This window comes from Lissotriton helveticus, chromosome 3_1 (genome assembly GCF_964261635.1).
Source record: "Lissotriton helveticus chromosome 3_1, aLisHel1.1, whole genome shotgun sequence".
In the NCBI taxonomy this organism is placed as follows: Eukaryota; Metazoa; Chordata; class Amphibia; order Caudata; family Salamandridae; genus Lissotriton; species Lissotriton helveticus.
The window spans coordinates 80,607,395-80,629,283 of NC_136061.1; positions in this window are offsets into that span (position 1 = coordinate 80,607,395).

A 21,889-nucleotide genomic window follows, 5' to 3' on the forward strand; every position below is an offset into this window, starting at 1 on the left:
GTAGATACTGGTGCAACAAGTAGTGCGTTGTCTAAGTGATTGATTCCGAGGGCACCCTTGTCTGGCTCACATGTGACATCAATAGGTTTTGATGGAACGCCCTCCACTAATCCCTTGTCTACACCGATCTCTTTTAACTTGGACAATAACACCAGTGACACGACGTTTTTGCTCTCCTCCAACACCCCCGACGCCATTATGGGACTTGACTTGTTGAAACATTTTCGAGCCACTATTAGGTGTTCACAAGACGGAGTTCGAGTCATTCTGTACGACAACCCAACGCTGCTCAGATCTTGTCGCACACAACGCATGTTTTCCATCACTGACGCTGACTTGTCCTTACTCGACACCCTACCTCTGTACCTATGGGCAAAGACTGATTCGGACGTAGGACGCATGATGATAGACCCTGTACACATAACTGTTCGACAGGACGCAGTGCTCCCAAAACTCCCACAGTATCGGATATCGCCCGAAGGCGAGAAGGCATTGGTAACAATCATCCAGTCCCTGGTAGACGTAGGAGTGGCAGAAGAAGTAGTTAGCAATGTTTGCAACAGCCCTATCCTACCCATTGTGAAGAAGCAGGGTGAGGGAGATGAAAAAGCGTACCGCTTCATCATCGACCTACGAGAAGTCAACAAAGTAGTTGTACCTCAGTACCCTGTAGTCTCAGACATCACCACCATTCTGACCCTGATTCCTTCCACTGCCACCACCTTCACGGTAATAGATCTCAAGAACGCATTCTTCTCCATCCCCATTCACTCAGACAGCCGCTACCTTTTCGGCTTCACTTTAAAATCCCGCTCGTATAGATTTTGCAGAGCACCTCAGGGCTACATTGAAAGTCCAAGCATCTACAGCCAGGCCCATAGAGACAGCTGGATGCAGTCCAGTTACCGGATGGAGTGGTGTTGATACAGTACGTCGATGATATCCTTTTGGCGGCCGACACCACTCCACTTGCAGTCACAGCCACCATCCAACTCCTGCACTTCCTCGCGGAAAATGGCCACAAGGTCTCCAAGAAGAAGTTGCAATTCTGCCAACCTCAAGTCACTTGCCTAGGCCACCTCTTGTCCAAAGATGGGAGAAAACTCACACCCGATCGAATTTGGGCTATTCTAGAGACCCCTATCCCTAAAACCCCGAAGCAAGTCCGCTCTTTGGTAGGCCTCACCTCCTTCTGTCGACAATGGTTGCCAAATTTCAGCCTCATTGTGAAACCACTACTTTCCCTACTGGCTAAAGATGTCCCCTTCCCGCTCCCTTGGACCCCTGAATGCCAATCCTCCTTCAAGGAACTACGAGACGCCCTTTGTTCAGCACCAGTCCTAGGAACCCCTGATTATACAAAACCCTTCTCTCTCTACACTCACGAAAGGGAGGGATGCGCTTTGTCTGTCCTGACTCAAACCATCGGCCCCAAACAACGACCATGTGCCTATTTCTCTGCCACTCTTGACCCCGTAGCAAGACCTTTGCCTGCCTGCCTTCGAGCAGTAGCTGCTGCTGCTGTCTCTATCCGACAAAGTGAGGGGATCGTACTCTCGAATTCCCTCACGGTACTAGTGCCTCATGCTGTTGACACCCTCCTAAACCAGACCAAGACACAACACCTGACCAGCGCACGACTGACTGGGTACGAACTGACACTGCTCGCACCTCACATCACGTTGAAACGATGCACCACACTGAACCCAGCCACCTTGTTGCCTCTGCCTGAGAATGATCCCGATGTGCCCCCTATACATGACTGTGTGACCTTCACGGACGAACAGACTAGGAGTAGAGTGGACCTTCGAGACACAGCTTTCCCAGATCCTGACGGAGAGCTATGGGTGGATGGCTCTTGCATCAAACTCACCGATGGCACCACCTCAGCTGCGTATGCAGTTACCACAGCCCGAACCATAGTTGAGACCGCCCGCATCACACAGAAATCTGCACAGGCAGCAGAACTGATTGCCCTCACACGAGCGTGTATCCTAGCAGCAGGGACGACAGCAAACATTTACACGGACAGCCAGTATGCCTTCGGGGTGGTTCATCATTTTGGGCTCCTATGAAAGGAAAGGGGATTCCTGACCTCACACGGCACCCCCATCCTACATGGAGATCTAGTCTCCGCTCTGACTGAAGCAGTTCTCCTTCCCAAACGACTTGCTGTGGTCAAATGTCAGGCACACAAAAGGGTGACAGATATCGTCGGACAGGGGAATGCACTAGCTGACATCACCGCCCGGATGACAGCAGAGAATAGGACGACAACACGCATATACGTGACCAGGTCACAAACAGAAAAATGGAAAGACGCTAGGGAGACCATTAGGGAAATCCAGATAGCCAGTGCACCACACGAATTGACCGAATGCGCACGGGTGGGACTGAAAGACGATGAAGGCTGCTGGCGGACAAAAGACACGAACAAATGGTTGCTACCCAATTCATACTTGATCCCTATACTGACCATGGCTCACTCCCCTGCACACATAGGAGCAGCCCCTATGGCTGAACTTGTCTCCCGAGTTTGGCATAACGACACAATTACAGACTCAGCCAAACGTCTTGTCCAACAATGCCTACTCTGTCTGCAACACAACCCTGGGAAAGGAACTGTCGTACCCCGAGGAGGATTTGGGGTCCCCAACCACCCATTTGAAGTCCTACAAATGGACTATATTCAGTTAGAGAGATGTCAAGGACTGAAGTATGTACTTGTTGTTGTATGCGCTTTTAGCAAATGGGTGGAAGCCTACCCGACGCGTGACAACACTGCCATTGCCACTGCAAAAGTACTACTGAAAGAGTTCTTCCCTCGCTACGTCCTTTGCCGTATTTTATGGAGTGACAATGGCCCCCATTTCATAGCCGAGGTGATCCAGCTTATCCTGAAAGGACTGGGGGTACGACAGAAATTCCACGCAGTTTTTCACCCCCAATCTGCTGGACTGGTCGAGCGGCACAATGCCACATTGAAACTAAAACTGGGGAAAATAGTGGCTACCACAGGACTAAAATGGCCAGACGCTCTTCCCCTGGCATTGCTGTCAATGCGTTCCACCCCCACCAAACACCACTTGACCCCTTACGAGGTCGTTTTCGGCCGGCCCATGAGTATCTGGTCTGCACCCAAACCGACATCTATTCATGACGTCCCGGACGTCCTAATGTCTGACTATCTGCATAACCTAACTAAAACACTGTCTGTTATTCATCATCAGGTGCTGCAGGCCATCCCCAATGCTTCCAGGGGCCCCGGACATACCATCCAGCCTGGAGATTTCGTCCTAATTCGGAACTTCCAGCGGGAGAAGAGTCTGGAACCCCGCTGGACGGGCCCCTGGCAAGTCTTGATCACCACCCGAACAGCTCTTCGAGTGGAGGGGAAGCGAAATAGGCTGCATGCACATCATTGCAAGAAAATCTCTCCGACCCTGACGTCGACCGAAAACGTGACCACCCAAGAAGAGCTCCTGAACAAAGACCGACCATCCCTGAGCTGCTACCCTGAAACAGAGACACTCGAATTGGCGAAATTCCCTGATCCCACTGTGCCATCCAGAGAAGGGTATAACCTGCGACGAAAGAAGGGAGCTTCGGCTAAGCAGACCACTGACTAAGTTACAATTCTCAGACCGGTGGCCTAACACTACTAAGGCTACCAGGAGAGAAGCTCAACGAAGTTTGTGGTTCTGCCCACTACCGAGCACCTTGAAGATGATTGAAGCGCCCGATACGAAGATGATGGAAGCAACCGGACATCCGAAGACCCACTACAGAAACCCGAAACTGACAGGTTGCACAGCTCAAAGACTATTGCTCTTCTTATCGCTCTTCTCTTTTGCCTCCTCCTCATGACTACCTTCTGGATCGTGGAAGAGAACGCACCGGCTCATAAGACATTTCTAACGACTGCACTGCCTACCACCATGAAAGAACATTACCTGGTCTCTCTTTCACCTCAAATCCAAGAAAGGCGTAAGGAGTTCTGGAACAACTCCTTCGTACAGTTGCTGCACCAACACAACCTTGCTGCCAATGCCACGAATTGCTGGATCTGTGGGTTGATACCACATGCCACCGGACATTCCATCCCCTTCATCCCTTCACCTTTCTCTGTTCATGGCTCCTGCCTTGCTTGGCTGATCCTCTTGCAAGAGAGCTACAGAGACAATGCCACTTCCAGCGAAACTATGTCACACTTTTGCCCTCTATCCTCCAATGCCTCTGTTCACATGGACATCCCCGCCAAAGAAATGGTGGAGATGCAAATATTCAACAATCCAGCCAGACCCACCTTCTCCTACCTCCAGAAACGAACAGCTGCCACCCTGACTGTGGCCCTATCTGTCGTCAATGTCTCGGGCCTTGTATGCATCACAGGCCATGGGACACAAATGGTGGGCCACAGCACTTGCCGCATCACCAGAACTTTGGACTCAACCGACCCACCCTCTTTTGTCACCTCTCCAAACATGTATTTCGTCTGTGGTACATAAGCCTACACCTGGCTCCCAAAGGGCTGGGGAGGTACCTGCTACATTGCCTTCATCCTTCCTCCGACCTATGTGGCTCCGGCAAACCATCACCGACAGAGACGAGCAAAGGACATTGAGCAGGCCGACTCCACTGGAGCACAATTCTTGGATGCAATGAAAGGACTTGTTCCACTTTGGGGTCCGATGGCGAACAGTCGTGCCATTTGACATTTATCCCAGGCAGTCGAGACAACGATGAACATTACAGCTGGTATCCTCACAAACAATACAGCCGAGCTTCAGGCGGTCCGTCTGGTGGCTCTTCAAAACCGCCTTGTTCTAGATGTGGTTCTGGCGGACCGTGGAGGAGCATGTCGTATCATCGGGTCCAGCTGTTGTACCTACATACCAGACAATTCACCCTCAGTCTACAAGGCCATTGAACACCTCCACAGACTCTCCTCAGAAGTTCATCAGGAACAAGAAGGATGGTCGCTTGGGAGTTGGTTCTGGAGTGCTGTAAAGGACTGGGGATGGAGGTTGTTCATGATCGTACTGATACCAATCGTCGTAATATGTGGACTCTGCCTGGGTATTCAATGCTTGCCACCTCTGTGTTCACTATTTGCTAACTGTATTTGCCCTAAGACTCCGAACTTCGAAGCTGAACGCATGAAAGCTTTGTATGATATCGAAATACGTAATATAATGGGGATAGACATAAATTGACAAGCTGGCTAGATATGTTGAAAAGGGAGGACTGTTAAAATCTAGATTGTGGCATAAACATTATCGGCGCCATCTTGTCCTTTTCAGCAGCCGTTTTTGATTGCCATGGCCTCTCTGCCCACTGCTGATAGCCAGCGCGTCTCTCCCCCTCCCTCTCCGGCCTCGCAAGCATCCCCCGCGCTCTGATAGCCCCCGATCTCTCCTGCCTGGGCCATAAACGCACCTCCAGCGCGACCCTGCCTCAGAGCCACATCCCGTGCGGAACCCTCACACTCCTTTCATCTCTCTCACGCGAGCGGGCCTTTTGATAAACTCTCCCTCCTCGTCCATTGTCTGAACCGTTCCCAGGCCACAACCTAGCCTTGCAGCTGCGGTTTATTGCCCCTACAGTAGAAACTCACCCCATATCAAAGGAGCGGGGGTTAATCAATACCTTCACACCTCCAGATCCGACCGATCGCCCACTTTCCCGTTCCCAGCGGAATGTCCAGCTGCGCGATAACCACCACATGCTGAGATCGGGGTGGGAACTCTACTGTAGATGTGTGTGGGAACAGGCCTGGACCGGGGATTCCGAGGATGTCTTTTCTGGCCTTCAAAGAAACATTACGGATGCAATGTATGTAATAAAGCCATAAACCTGTGTATAAGAGGCCAGGCCTCAGAGATGCGGTTAGAGCACCTCGAGAAGATACCCTGTTGTCTGATTTGACGTGTTTTGCTCCGTCGGAATAAACTCCTGTTTCCTGCCTTCCTGTCTCGAGCGCCTGCCTCTTTATTTGGTAATATTGAATGGTATGAGAGGCGGCTATCGCCGGGCAAACACTGAAGGTTCTTGATTGACATCGGCCCTGCCTTTTTACAGTGGGAGGCCTTTTCAGCAAAGTTTCACAGTTTCTCGTGGAATGAGTTTTTTAAATCCCTAAAACCTTGACTATAAAGGGTCAGCGAACCCTCTCTAATATCTTTTCGGGCCATGCAATTCTTGATATGGACATTTTTGTGGAGAGGGACTGCCCCCGAGTTACTAGCTGTTTTTTTATTAAACAGTACTCACCAGAGGAGGGATGGGTTTGGATATACAAAGAAGATGTTAAGGAATTTTTGGTGAAGAACCATGGGTTGGGGCAACCATGCTTTAAAGGCATATGTAAAAGGGATGGTGACAGTGAAGGATGTGGAAAATATTAGAAATGCCAGAGAACAGAAGCAGACCATGGCGAATGCCACCCAGGAAGTGCACGATAAAGAGCTGGAGCAGGCTAAACAAATAAACGACTTCTGTTACACTGAGTGCTTTGCATCCAATCAAGCCTACATTCAGAAAGTGTATGAGGAGAGTACATTTGAAGGGCAGTGTTTAGCTTGGCAATCCCGAGAAGAAGCTGCAAGTAACACAATCCATGCCTTGAAGTGCTCAATTTCTGGGGTTAGTCATGAAGAACAGGGAAAGCTGGGTGTAATTCTGCTTGGAGATTGGGGCGTGAACACAAGCACAGGCTGCAACGCAGAGGAACGTGTTGCTCTGGACGAATGCCATATTGGTGAGTGCAGAGAGCCCAAGTGCGGCTACAGACACCCTCTAGGGTGACCAACTGGCATTGGTGCAAATTCAGGACGGTGAGTGTAAAAATTCAGGACAAAGGGTCAAAATTCAGGACACAAATTCAGGACAGGAGGTCAAAATTCAGGACAAAACTTCAGGACAATAGGTACGTTTTACAGACACATCAGAGGTCGCGCAATAGTATATAAGTAAACCCAGCCATTTTCAAACATATTCAACCATTTGCAAACCTATCCATCATGTATCCTTCCATCTATCATTTCACTCATCCATCCCTTCATCCATCCCCTCATCCATCCGTTCACTCATCCTCCATTATCCATCCATCCATCCACCCTTTCACCCCATCCATCTGTAGACTTATCCATCGACTCTTCATCCCATCCATCCATTCACTCATCCATTCAGCCATTTACCCTTTCACCAATCCAGCCCTCCTTTCACTTACTAATCCTTCCACCCACCCACTCTTTTAGTCATCCATCCATCCTCCCTTTCTCTCTCCATTGACCCTTTCACTTAGCCATCCTTCCTTCCATCCATCCATCCACCCACCCATCCATCCATCTACTCATCCCCTCATGAATCCACCCATTGACCCTATCATTCATCCATCTATCATTTCACTCCTTCACACATCTATTCATCCTTTTGTCCATCTACCCTCCCTTTCACTCACTCATCCATCCTTACAGCCACCCTTTCACTCATATGCCCAGTCATTCACCCTTGTACTTATCAATCCATCAATCCATCCATCATTTCACTCATCCACCTACCCACCCATCATTCACCCAACCATCCACCCACCCACCATCCACCCACCCACTGATCCATCCTTTCACCCACCCACCATCCAATCCACTGATCCATCCTTTCACCCACCCACCATCCACCCACCCACTCATCCATCCATCCATCCTTTCACCCACCCATCATCCATCCATCCTTTCACCCACCCACTCATCATCCATCCATCCTTTCACCCACCCACTCTCCATCCAGCCATCCTTTCACCCACCCATCATCCATCCATCCATCCATCCATCCTACCCCTCATCATCCATCCATCCTTTTCCCTCATCATCCATCCATCCTCTACCAACCCACTCATCATCCATCCATCCTTCCCCTCATCATCCATCCATCCTTTCACCCACCCCTCATCATCCATCCATCCACCCTTCCCCTCATCATCCATCCTTTCACCCACCCCCTCATCATCCATCCATCAATCCTTCCCCTCATCATCCATCCATCCTTCCCCTCATCATCCATCCATCCTTCCCCTCATCATCCATCCTTCCCCTCATCATCCATCCATCCTTTCACCCACCCATCCATCCTTCCCCTCCATCCATCCCCTCATCCATCCATCCATCCATCCCCTCATCCATCCATCCATCCCCTCATCCATCCATCCTTCCCCTCATCCATCCATCCTTCCCCTCATCCATCCACCCATCCTTCCCCTCATCATCCATCCTTCCCCTCATCATCCATCCTTTCACCCACCCATCCATCCATCCTTCCCTCCATCCATCCCCTCATCCATCCATCCATCCCCTCATCCATCCCCTCATCCATCCATACATCCCCTCATCCATCTATCCTTCCCCTCATCCATCCATCCTTCCCCTCATCCATCCATCCTTCCTTCCCCTCATCCATCCATCCCCTTATCCATCCATCCTTCCCCTCATCCATCCATCCCCTCATCCATCCATCCTTCCCCTCATCCATCCTTCCTTTCATCCATCATCCATCCTTCCCCTCACCCATCCATCCATCCCATCCTTTTATCCTTCCCCTCATCCATCCATCCTTCCCCTCCATCCATCCATCCTTCTCCTCATCCATCATCCTTCCCCTCATCCATCTTTCCCCTCATCCAGCTATTTAAATTTTCTCTCCATCCTTCCCCTCACTCATCAATCCATCCATCCTCTCTCATTATCCATGTATTCAATCTTTCATTCATCCATTCACCCTTTCACTAATTCATCCAGCCATTCACCCATCCCTTCACTTACTTACTCGCCCACCTTTCCATATTAATTTTGAGCTGAGCCCTTTTGAGAAGAGGCCCATCAAGAACTTCACCCTCGCTGCAGGGGCCGTTCCAGGACTCGGACAGAAGCCACCCAGGGCAGAGACAGAATCCACCACAGGGAGGGACAAGAGCCATCACAGGCGGGGGTGGACTGGAGCCACCACATGGGGGGACAAGAGCCATCACAGGCGGGGATGGACTGGAGCCACAACATGGGGGACAGGAGCCATCACAGGCAGGGGGTGGACGGGAGCCACAACATGGGGACAGGAGCCATCACAGGCGGGGAGTGGACTGAAGCCATCACTGAGGGGAGGGCAGGAGCCATCCTAGGAGAGGGAACAGGATCCACCAGGGTGGGCACAGGGGTGGGCATGCAGTATTCTAGTATCATCTTGGGCTCCTCGCCCCCTCCTGCACAAGACAACGAGAAGACAGGCTCTCTGTCCAAAATGCCATCCCCCACTGTGATGTACAGTACTTACAGGAGATACTCTAAGAGAACTGATTTAACTGATTGTCCTCCATACTTTGTTAATCAGTGTGGGTGCGATTGTGCCATTTCTTTATTGTATTACATTATAGACTGCATGTTTGAAGAACCGAGGTTTGCTTACAATTTAGTGACAGTAATTAAGCTCGGTGAAGAGAAGCACGTGCTGCCTCGGTGTAATCAGGGGTGTAATCTGGCCGAGTCTAGGAGGTTTGGGGCCCTGGGTAGAAATGGAATGTGTGAGCCCCCCCTCTAAATAGCAGAGACATGATGCATTCAGGGCTGTGTGCATGTGACTAGATGCCCCTGCTCCTGAACCTGCAGCCCCTTCCTCTCAGTCACCTTCAAGCACCTCTTAACAGCTCATCAAGGGCTGGAGGTGTGAGGGTTGCCATCCCGCTGTGCCTCTCCAATGCTGCTGAGTATCTGAGGAGCTTTGGTGCAGCATCGGAGTGAAGAAGGGAGGTGGGTGCAAGCTGTGCCGGCTTTAGGGTGGGGCAACCGGTGCCCTGTTAAAATGACGGACAAATGGCGTCCGTTAAAGAATCCTTCACGGACAACGGACAGACGGCCGAAATTACGGACTGTCCGTGAAATTTACGGACGGTTGGTCACCCTAACACCCTCGTCTGGAGTAACCTGACACGTGGAGCACTGTGTGAGCCCCGACACTGTGACCGGCTGCCATTTTCTATAAAGTGGCGCCCGAGACGCAGTACTCCTGAACGGCTGGCAGAGCGCTGCAGCGGTCACTGGCATGTTCCCCTGCCTGGACCAGTGGGTGAGTCACATGATGCGGGGACCTGTGTCTGACTGTGTGATCCCATATGGTGGAGCTGGGGGTCTGAGAGCGACCTGAAGACTGCAGAAAGAGCTGGCTGGGCCTTCTGGACTGAGCTCCATTGGGTGGTTCCCTCTCGTGGCATTTGGGTCCGGTGAGCAGTGAGGAACCCGAAAACTACGTGGCTGCGATATACCTGCTGTGGAGCGCTAACCAGTGCTTTTAATGAGATATTTCCGCTGGTAGCACTGCGAGTCTGAGAGTGGCGTTGAGGCGTATCTGGGGCACTCACTGAGCTGGGGCCCGCGCCTTTCCGGTGGACACAGCGCGGTGGTCCGGAGATTAAACCGGGTGCAGCAGGTGGATTCTCTGGTGGGAAGTGAACTCGGTGGTGCACCACACGACATAACAAAGAATGCAAGGAGCGCCTTAGAGTGATGACGTAATTGCCTATAGGCGTCCAAGCCCCAGCCAGAGTAAGAAACTTGGGGCATCGCACTAGACTACGCTGCCCTGTGGGCTGCGAAGTCGGGACTGGAGGGAGTTACAGCCCTATTTGGACGGACCTGCTGTGCTATCTACTAAGAGATACCTGTTGGAGAGCGAAAACAGTGACCCCTAGACAAGCGTAGCGAGTGCCCTGACTGCAGAGAAGACAGGCCATTAAGGTAGTGAGCCTGTGGACTCTTGCCTGGTGACTCAGCCCGGCTTTCAACATGGGCAAAGTGGATAGAGCACAATCTAAACTCACCTTCGAGCAGAAGCACTCCAAATCGCATGACGCCACCACGGACGAGACGTCTAGAACGCACACATCCATGGACGATGACCCAGGCCCGGATATTCGTAGCATGCTGCTGTCTCTTGAAAAGAGTTTGCAGAGTGGCATCACCTCCCTAGGCCTTACTATATCGATTTATCCGGATTTTACTATTCGTGTGCAGGAGGCGCGCAGACAATCTGTTCCTATGAAGAAGCAACTGCGGGACTTGGGCCTGGACTAGGCCATGCTGTATCCTGCCAAGCTATGAGTTAATAGGCAAGGACGTTCACACATCTTCACAGACCCGAAGGATCTGCAGAAGGCGCTGAAGGGTTGGTCCAAGGAGCAGCGCAGAAGCTCGGAGCAACTTCTGCTTGATGAAGCGGCTGGAGGATCAATGGAAGAACAGGACTGACACAGTTGGGCACCCGTTAAACGATGAGTATAACTGAGTAGAGCCAAACGATGGGAGCTTGGGTGGCCTGGAGGGGGGAATGTCTGCTGCATAGTGATTGCAGTACTATATAACTACTGTCGAACTATATTAGTGCCTTGTCTGGATCATTCTGACACTGGTTATAACATGCGGGCAGAACGGGTCTTTGCGACTAAAGCGAGGCTCCAGGCACAGTTTGACTGAATGCACCAGTGATAGATAACTGGGCGCCAGACATAAGCTAGGGAAGAGGGACAGCATATGTGGTCCAGCACTGGTCACAATAGATAAGGACCCTTTAGTCGAAGATGCTGTATCTGATTATTGTGACATACGCGAGATGGAGCTAAAGAGTCTGCATTCTTTCACCTGTGCAATGTGCTACCTAGCGAAATCAAAGATACCCTAGGCAATACCAAGACGTGGCAGACAGCGAAGTCAAACATCTGGGCAAGTACGCTACAGCCCGTACTTACGCAGAGGGGGATAGGCCTGGCTCAGTATTAGCACAAATTCTGAAGGCCACGCATGGCAAAACGCTGATAACGGAAATTAGGTCGGCTGAGGGAACACTGCTTACTGAAGAAGCACACATTGCAGGTAGGTTTAGGACCTCTTATTCTGATTTATACACTCCTCGCTCGTCAGGCACAGATGAGGAAATACTTGATTATTTGGAGCATATTAAGCTACCATTCCTCACCAATGCGTATAGAGAGTTCCCGATGCACCCCATTGAAAAGAATGGAATAATAGAGGCACAGGCGGGCATGAAAACTAACAGCGCCCCAGGGGCGGACGGCCTAACTGTCGGCTTTCATAAAGCCTTTCTTGACATTCTCCTCTCCCATCTCTCAACGTTATTCGATGATATGTGTGTATCAGGTACAATGCCCCGGACGATGAGAGAGGCGATTATTGTCGCTGTCCCCAAACGAGGTAAGCCGCCAGAGGAATGCGGTTCTTACCGGCCCCTTTCATTTCTCAATGTCGATACCAAGATATTCGCTAAAATATTGGCTAACCGCCTAGCCCCCTATCCTCCACGATAGTAGCTCTGGAGCAGGCGAGGTACATCCCTGACAAGAACCTCACTTACAACATACACATTGTGTTTGGAACCATGCAACACAACAAACAGGACACTAAGGTAGTAGCGGTCTTACTGGATATGGAGAAGGCCTTCGACTCCGTCGAGTGGACCGTCATGCGCCAGGCGTTGAATAGGATGAGACTGGGGTCACTCTTCCTTCAGCTGATTGGCATTTTGTACAATGCTCCCACAACGAGGATCCGGTTGGGCAATCTGGTCACGTATTCCTTTGCCATATTCAGGAAGACTAGTCAGGGCTGCCCATTATCTCCCATACTGTATGCCTTGGTGGCTGAGCCCCTGGCATGTGCACTCAGAGAATATCATGGACATAGATGTATCAGGTTTCCGTCCTATAGGATAATAGTGTCGACATATGCGGATGACACTTCATTGTATGTCCGTGATCCGGAAAACAATCTTTCCTCAGTCCTCAGGGAGGTGGTACACTTTGGGGCACTATCGGGTTTATGGGTCAACTGGGCTAAATCTCTTGTTTTTCCACTTACCCCGATCATGGCAAATTTTGAAATGGACTACCCCCTTCAATGGGCTACAGATTCTATTTGGTATCTGGGTATTCATCTACACACAGACTCAGAGACTGTGTTTAGAGAGAACTATGGCATTGCGATAGATAAATTGGAGGACGACGTTGAGACCTGGATAAGGCTGCCGCTGTCTTTAATTGGCCGAGTCTCCATCATGAAAATGGTGATATTGCCCAGACTCCTGTTCCTTTTTATGAATATCCCTATAGTTCTGCCATGCTCCTTCTTTCATAGACTCAATAAATCAATGATAAAATAGGCTTGGGCAAGTAAACAACCACGGGTACAATGGCGGGTGCTCACATTACCGTACCACATGGGGGGACTGGGCACGCCAGATTTTGATCTCTATTACAGAGCAGCACAAGGGGCGCAAGCACATTATTGGATCCATGGTGCGTTGGACATACCTTTTCTCCGTATGGATTTTTTTTTGCTGAGCCACTCCCACTTCCAGCCACGATATTTAAGCCCTTAGATCGGAGAACAGGGATAATAGACTCCATTAATTTGACACAACACGCCTGGCATAGGTTATTGCAACTGCAGGCGGGGGCTCTGCTGTATGCCCCAGCTATGCCGATAGAATGGACACATTGGCTAGCCCCCTGTAGGGACGGTGGGGTCACGCGTGCACTACACACTTTGAACATAGCCATGGAGGTATACCTATTTTAAGATGGAGTGGTTAAAACGTGGGAACAGCTAGCGAGCGCGGCAGATGCAGGCACACTGTTACAACACTTTCAGTTTTACAGCCCGCAGGGCTATACGTGAATTGTTGGGAGAGGACCTGGCCGAGCCTCCGGAGGTGCCAGAACTAGCCTATATCATAAAAACGAAGTCTCCCCGTAAGATGGTCTCTACCATATGTAAATTAGCTATGTCTCACAGAGCGAATCAATACTCTGCGGCCAAGCTGGCCTGGCAAAGGCCTACAACTAGCATTAGATGATTCTATGTGGAACTACTGCTGCACTAACACTAGGCGAATCTCATTGCACGGCCGACATAGACACATACACTTCAAATACATCAATAGGGCATATTACACTCCAGAGAGACTGCATAGGTACGGGTTGAGGGAAGACGTGGGCTGCAGCAGGTGCTATGCCATCTCAGTGGATTTTATGCTTCTAGCATGGCAGTGTCCGGGAGTATTTACTTATTGGGAGGCCATCTTCTGAGAATTGGGTGGAATCGTAGATAGGGAGCTTATGCATGACCCTGTAGTCGCACTTTTGGGTTATTCTAAGATATTACCTAAAGCAATACGAAGGCTAGTAGATATGGGTTTAGTAATGGCAAAGCGCAGAGTAGCAATGTGCTGGATGAGGGGCCCCATTCCAACTGTAGAGCAATGGCCACATGATATGATTTATTGCTGTACACAATCAGAACATTTTAGCGAACTGCTCCCGCCTCGTAGCAGACCTAAGAACTTCTGGGGGCTATACACGGCATATAAACAAAATAAGGCTGCGGAGCCCGAAAACGAGGTGACGGCAGACCCTGAGGTACTTATTTAACATTTCAGCCTCCCAGAGTGTGGTGAGCAGATAGCGAGGCCCTCTCCGCAGCACGAACAGAGGGGCGCTTACTCCCATGGAGAATGCAACCGGTTACGGCAGGAGACCTGAAGGGACTGGAGATAAATGGACGAGGGGATACGGTATAAAATGGTCACATCCTTCTCACACACCCGCCTGACTTTAGCAAATTCTGAGCGACTCCTGATTGCAGTACACAATGTTGTTTTTCTTGTTAATTGGTATTTGGTGCAGCAATGATAAGTTTATGTGTAATTTATGGAAAGTATTGGATCTGTGACGCTGCCTGCCCCCCTTGGGATGTTGGCCGCAAAGCTGTGTACAGTATTTTCTTGTATTGAGCCGCCGGACCCAGGGTTGTAGGGGAAACGCTGTGTATGATTGCGAATCTTTTCCTGCAATAAAACTTATATAAAAAAAAAATCTTCTTGGAGATTATAGGTAAAAAAAAATCTGAATCAAGTGATTGAAGCAATAGGAAATTTCCTGGCAGCGTTGGATATTCCTACTGCTACAGAGGGGGATACAGAAAATAAAGCCATATAGCCCTTCTTTTCTCGTAAGAAGAGTTGGATGAGGTGGTTAGAAGCCTCCCATGCTCTAAGGTATGTGATGATTGTCCTTGTTTGTTTTTCATAAGGTCTAAAGAAATAAATCTGTGTACGAATGCCATTTTACAAAAGTGGTTATGGAAAAACAAAGCTTACTGCACATTCTTCTCTGCTAGCACTCGTTTCCATTTGCCTGTGTTTACATTTCTTAGCAGAAAATAGGCCCCATGAATTATATTGTTTGAATAGTTGACAATGCAAACAAGCAAGCTGGGTTAGTTGAAACTGAATGGTTTTTTTCAGTTAGGCAATGATACACACTCAGTCTGCTATAGTAAATATCTGACCCTACAGTAGCTTCTGTGAATACAGGACTTCTTCTTTCTAACAGTGATGCTAAACAGCAGCTGGAACATTAGTACATTTGCAGCTCCTCACAGCACATCCCAGACTCTTGCAATTACATCTACAAACAAGTTGTCACACTTTCCTTAAATGTCAGTCAAAAAGCACATGCTACAGTACAGTGGAATTATGCAAAAGCTAAACTCCACACATCAAGCATGCCACTTACCTACCTCTCTTTCCCCTTCAGACACAACGCCGACAATTCCGCAAATGTCTCAAATGCCATTCCTTAAGCCAGTCCAAACCTTATTGCTACTAGTAATGAAGAGACAACAATGAGGAACAGCAAGTGAGGCTAAAAACTCTTTGTGCTGGTTTAAGCCAGTCCAGAGCATCAACTCTGCAGTGTGGTGTGTTCCCATCAGAGGTAGAGGGTCCACATGCTGGAAACATACATGCTTGTCACACTGAGCCACACATATTGTGTGAGGTAAGGTAGACTCAGCCATAATGGCTCTCTTCAGAAGTGTATTTCCCAGAGAGGAGCTGCAACAAATTCTGATATTGGATGAGGTTCACCAGCTGTTAGAAGAAGACATGAAATGAGAGATGGGTTCAGGTTGTCTTATAAAGTGAACTAATATCAGTACTTGCTTTGTTATATCTGGTGTGATATGTTTGTTACATTGTGGTGTGTTTTGTTTTATTGTCTATTTCTTTATGCCAAAGCTGATATGTGATGATCAGGTCTGTTATGCTATTTGCTGTATTGGCATTATATTTGAGCTAATTAAGTTAGACTATGGGTACTCACAAACATTTCCCTGGGGGCCGCAAAGTACTGTCTGAGGCATGCCTGAGGGCCGCACTGATGCCAACCATGCGAGGGTTGTGGTGATGAAAGATGTACGTAGGGGGACGCAAATAAGATGAATGGTGTGGACAACAGACCGAGCCGCCCCATGACTTCTGTCTGCCACCATGCACCAACAATTAAAGTCAAAGCATTAACTTCTAATGTAAAATGTGAGAGGGAAATAAATATCTGGTGGCTGAATTATAAAATGGGAAACCAGAAAACCTGGTCTCAGTCCTGGCTTCCCCACTTGACAAAATTGTGTGATCCTAGGCAATTGGTCATTTTCACTTTGCCTCCTATTTCTTCATTACCACATTTGAGAGCCCCTCAAAATATACGAGTTCAGGATGTGGGCTGTACAAAACCTTCTTTTGTACTTAATTAATAAACTATAATGTTATAACAACCAAGGCTACAGACGAGGTGCAACTGACAAATGACCTGCCTCTTGGTCCACTAATGCATTGTTTTCAGAATGGGGGTGGCATGAATGTTTCCAAGATCATGTTTGAAAACTATCATTGCTAATAAATGCCTCTCAATTCAGTGATATAATCTGGTCTACTAAGGTAAAACGCTCATGCATGTTAATAAAATACACTTCTTTTTGGTTTACAGAGACTTTATCATGTTTTTACTTTAGTTAACGTGTAAATAAAGTATACATGTTTGTTTCACAGGTTTCTGAATGTTGCTGCATTGTCAAGTTAGATGCAGCCCAGTGTTGCTGTTCACCAGGCCCCGCAATTTAACATCAGGAGGGCTGCAAGAGCTCTCTTCCCTCGCCCGCCATACTTTGAGTATCCCTGTGCTAGATCATGCTATGCTATGTTTCGATCTTGGATGTAAGGGAATGCTATACTAAGTGAAATCTTACACCCTCCTAAGCGTAGCCATTTTTAACCCGTAAACTCCTAAGAGGGTGACGATCACTCAAGGAGCTTAGGAGTGACTTAATGTCCACATATCCTTCTCTTGTTGCTACGGCTGCTGATCAAGAGCACTCTTGAAGGTGCTGTCCACAAAACTCATTGAAGACTTCAGTCCCTGAAGGCACCTGACCACATAACAAACTCATATTGAAAACATTCTGGCCCAGGCTGGCTTCAGGCCCACATATCTCTTTGACCAATGAACCCCATGCACATTGGCCATCAGGCCCTTCCAAGGCAGCCAGTCAAGTAGCCGTCAAATCATTAGTGGAGATCAGCTGTTATCCAACCCCATTGGGCCATGTGTGGCACTGCCACCTAGGGAACTAATGGGAGTATGCATGCATATCATTTACCCTCCTAACAATGATATTCACTTCTGTGGCCTAGAGGAGCACTCCTAGGCACATACCTTGTATTTTTCCGACTTCCACTTGATCTAGTCTTTTATCCATCACGACCACTCTCAGACACCTAGCATAATATCATTAGTGACTTTCACCTATATATGCATGGGAATGGGTTTCTTCAAAATAGCCACGCTGCGCAGCAATCCACCACCACCCACCCCTAAAAGGCATAAACAGCCACGCTGTACAGCAATCAACCACCAGCCACCCCCTCAAAGGCATAAACAGCCACGCTGCACAGAAATCAACTACCACCCACCCCTGCCACGCTGCACAACAATCCACCACCACCCACCCCCTCAAAGGCTTAAAGGGCCATGTGCTCAACAATCCACCACCGCCCACCCCTTCAAAGGCATACACAGCCACGCTGTACAACAATCCACCACCACCCACCCCTGCCACGCTGCACAACAGTCCACCACCACCCACCCTTAAAAGGCATAAACAGCCACGCTGTACAACAATCAACCACCACTCACCCCCTCAAAGGCATAAATGGCCACGCTACACAACAATCCCCCACTACCCAACTCTGCCACGCTGCTCAACAATCCACCACCACCCACCCCCTCACGCTGCTCAACAATCCACCACCACCAACCCCTTCAAAGGCATACACAGCCACGCTGCACAACAATCCACCACCACCCACCCCCTCAAAGGCTTAAAGGGCCATGCGCTCAACAATCCACCACCGCCCACCCCTTCAAAGGCATACACAGCCACGCTGCACAACAATCCATCACCACTCACCCCTGTCACGCTGCACAACAATCCACCACCACCCACCCCCTTCAAAGGCATAAACGGCCACGCTGCACAACAATACACCACCACCCACCCCCTCAAAGTCATAAACGACCATGCTGCACAACAATTCCCCACCACCCACCTCCTCAAAGGCATAAATGGCCACGCTGCACAACAATCTCCCACCACCCACCCCCTCAAAGGCATAAACAGCCACGCTGCACAACAATTCACCACCACCCAACCCTGCCACGCTGCACAACAATCCACCTCCACCCACCCCATCTAAGGAATGAACAGCCACACTGCACAACAATCCACCACCACCCACCCCATTAAAGGAAAAAACAGCCCCGCTGCACAACAATCTACACTACACATGTGTGCAGGCAGCCCGTGCACTTCCGGGTCCCACTCACATAATCCATGGTCCGCTGTTATCTTAAGTATTTTGGGGGACCCAGGCAAGAAATATTTTGGAGGCCCCTATTTAGATCAATTTTGAATTTTACTATCCAGATTTGCTAATTCAAGGCCTATGGTGGCTAATAATATTGCATATACGTTAAAGTTTATGATACAGAAATACACATAAGTGAACTAGAGAGAAAGTGCACTTTCCCAGAGGGCCCTTGAAAGATGGGGGCCCTGAGCATTTTCTCACTTTGCCCTGCCTTACAACGCCTCTGCCATGGCTTGTTCAGGTAGCCCATTATCGAGTGCCATTGGCCAGCTGCATCCTTGTGTCCTTCCTTCAGGTAACCCACCTTACCTAGGCAGGCTATTAACCATCTCCCGACTCAGGAGCCAAAACATTTCGCAGCCCACTTGTGCTAGTCTCTTGTATTGGAGAAGCGTGGCTCAGTGGTTAGAGGCGGCAGACCCGGATGCTGAGATCAGCCGTGGACCAGGGTTTGATTCCCTGCCTCAGCGGGTCTCGGGCTCAAAAAATTCCACAGACTCGACAATTCTCGCTCCGGTGCCTACTCGACTCACGGGGTCACACTCTGCGACTCTGGGCAATAGCTTGCTTAATCTCCACTACGGCCCCTCGCGGCGGGATGCCTGGCTTTCACCTTGTGAATACCCTGCCGGGGTATCTCACAGGGGAATACCAGGACGGGTTCCCTAAGCAAGCGCCTTGAGACCCCTGGGTGATTCGTGCGCTATATAAATCGAAATACATTTACATATTGTAGGCGCTTTCTTGTGTAGATGGGTGAATATAATATCATGAGCTCTACCACTACTTTAAAAACAAAAACAGCCTAAACATTAATAATATTCAGAAACAAAACACCCTCAAGGCGATAGATATATAGAATACAGGCCTTTTTACAACACAACCAGTCTTATTTAAAATAAGCAACAAAAAAAACGAGTTTTCCCAAACCAATCAGGGCGTTTCAAAACAGTCAAAGCATTTTCAAAACAAACTTCCCTGAAACAAAACAATGTTCGAAGAGGCAACCACACAAAACTAACATTGCTGAAGCAAAACAATGTCGAAAAGGGACATTAACAAAACATAATTTACTGAAAGAACTGCCTGAAAGGGTCTTTAACAAAAGCAAATTTACTGAAGCACAACAGGACCCCAAGAATCAAAACAAATGAGAGCGAAAAAACATTCTCTCAGTTACACAATTTCACTGCAAAGGTTTTGTAAATGTAATATAACTTAGAAAAAACAACATAAGGTACATAATCAATATATATTTTGAGAAACAACCCGTACGTTTCACAGAGATCATGGAGACTGGAGAGACATACATTAAAAAGTATGGCCCATAAATGTAAGGGACTAAAAAAACCATGTCCCAGTAGAGGTCACAGACTTTAGGTCTGGATATTAACATCAGACAATTCACTGTCGAGAAGGTTTGCGTCCCTGAGGAAGTGACTTAAGAAAAGAGACCACCTGTTCCTCTAACACTTGCTATTACGTGGCCCCCTGGGTCCAGGCGACTCTGTCTTTTAATAGAGCCCTAAGGAACACCTGCCACTGTTGAGGGCCCAACCCAAAGAAGCACCTCTGGGGCTGCCAAGCACCAGCCGCTCTGAAGGCATCCTCCTCTCCATGGGAATGTATAGAGCATGGAAATGTCCTCGGAATGTGTCCTGTGCTGAGAAAGTACTGACCGAACCAAGCAAAGATCTAAAGAGACAGAAGAGGCGAAAAGCCATCTCTTTGAATGTTTGAGGAACTTATAAGTAGTAAATGACCAGAGGAGGAATATAAAGGTTTGGAGATAGTGGCATGTTTCAACTGCACTTGAGGAAAAGCAGAGCCTGGACCCTACAGAGCATGTTAGCAGATGCAGGCATGTGGCCAACATAATGACTCGCCCTCTCATACCATTTTGGTCCAGGGAGATTGCAGGCACTCCTGAATATCCACATGGCCAATCACACTGTTACCCAGTGCATACTGGCAGTAATGCCCCGCACACCCCATCCATGAAGCCATGGCCCTGTGTCTACGAGAAACCTTCCGCTATCCTGCCTCCACTCCACCGCGCCTTGCTCAGCACCGCCTCCTAAGGGAGGCAATGGGCGCATGCATGTAGGTTAATGCATTACACTTGCATCATATAGCTCTTCACGCACCTCATGAGGCACCAACATACATTTGTTGCTCCACAGGAGCGCCTGGGTGCGAAAGGTGAGCATCTGCCAAGTATCCTATATACGGCGGTGTCTCTATATTGTGCATGAGAACCAACGTTGTGCTCTTACCGTGCAGTGTCACTGCTCCTTCACATGGATTTGAAGTGTGAACTTATGACCATACAGCAGCAAATGGATGGATGAATGGAGTGAGGTTTTTCTGGATCAGTCCGGTTCACACCCAGGCCTTCCTGAGATGGGGTGATGCTAGAGTGAGGTTTTCCTGGATCAGTCCGGTTCACACCCAGGCCTTCCTGAGATGGGGTGATGCTAGAGTGAGGTTTTCCTGGATTGGTCCAGGTCACACCCTGGCTTTCTTGAGATAGGGTGATGCTAGAGTGAGGTTTTTGGTGTTCTGCGTGTGTGGCGAAGACTGTTGAAACCATGTCTCAGTTCAGCTGCGCCAACTCATCGGTGTAACATAACATAACGTGTATTTGTAAAGCGCACGTTCACCTACAGGTCTCTTGGCGCTGAATAACAGATGTTTATTGTTACCCAACTCAATGGTACTCATTTTGAATAGTCCAGCATTCCGTCCATTAATTGTTTCTTTTGCATATGTCGCCCTAAGTGGGAAGGATATTCCCAGACGTGGGTCCCGTGCTCACTACACCACTGGATTCAGGCTAGCCTGGCTGTTGGAGGGTGATGCCCTGAAACCGGTCCCAGGATGCTTGTTTCCGGTCCAGGAGGATCTGGCTTGGCAGTTCGGGCCGGACTGTTCCCACAAGGAGCAATGTAAAGACTGATTTTCAATATGGCTGGGTCCAAACTGGGGTGGTGTGATGAGCAAAAGAATGATGGATTAAACCCAGATCCTTTTGACTTGGGATGAATGTTTGCATTGTACAGCATTCCAT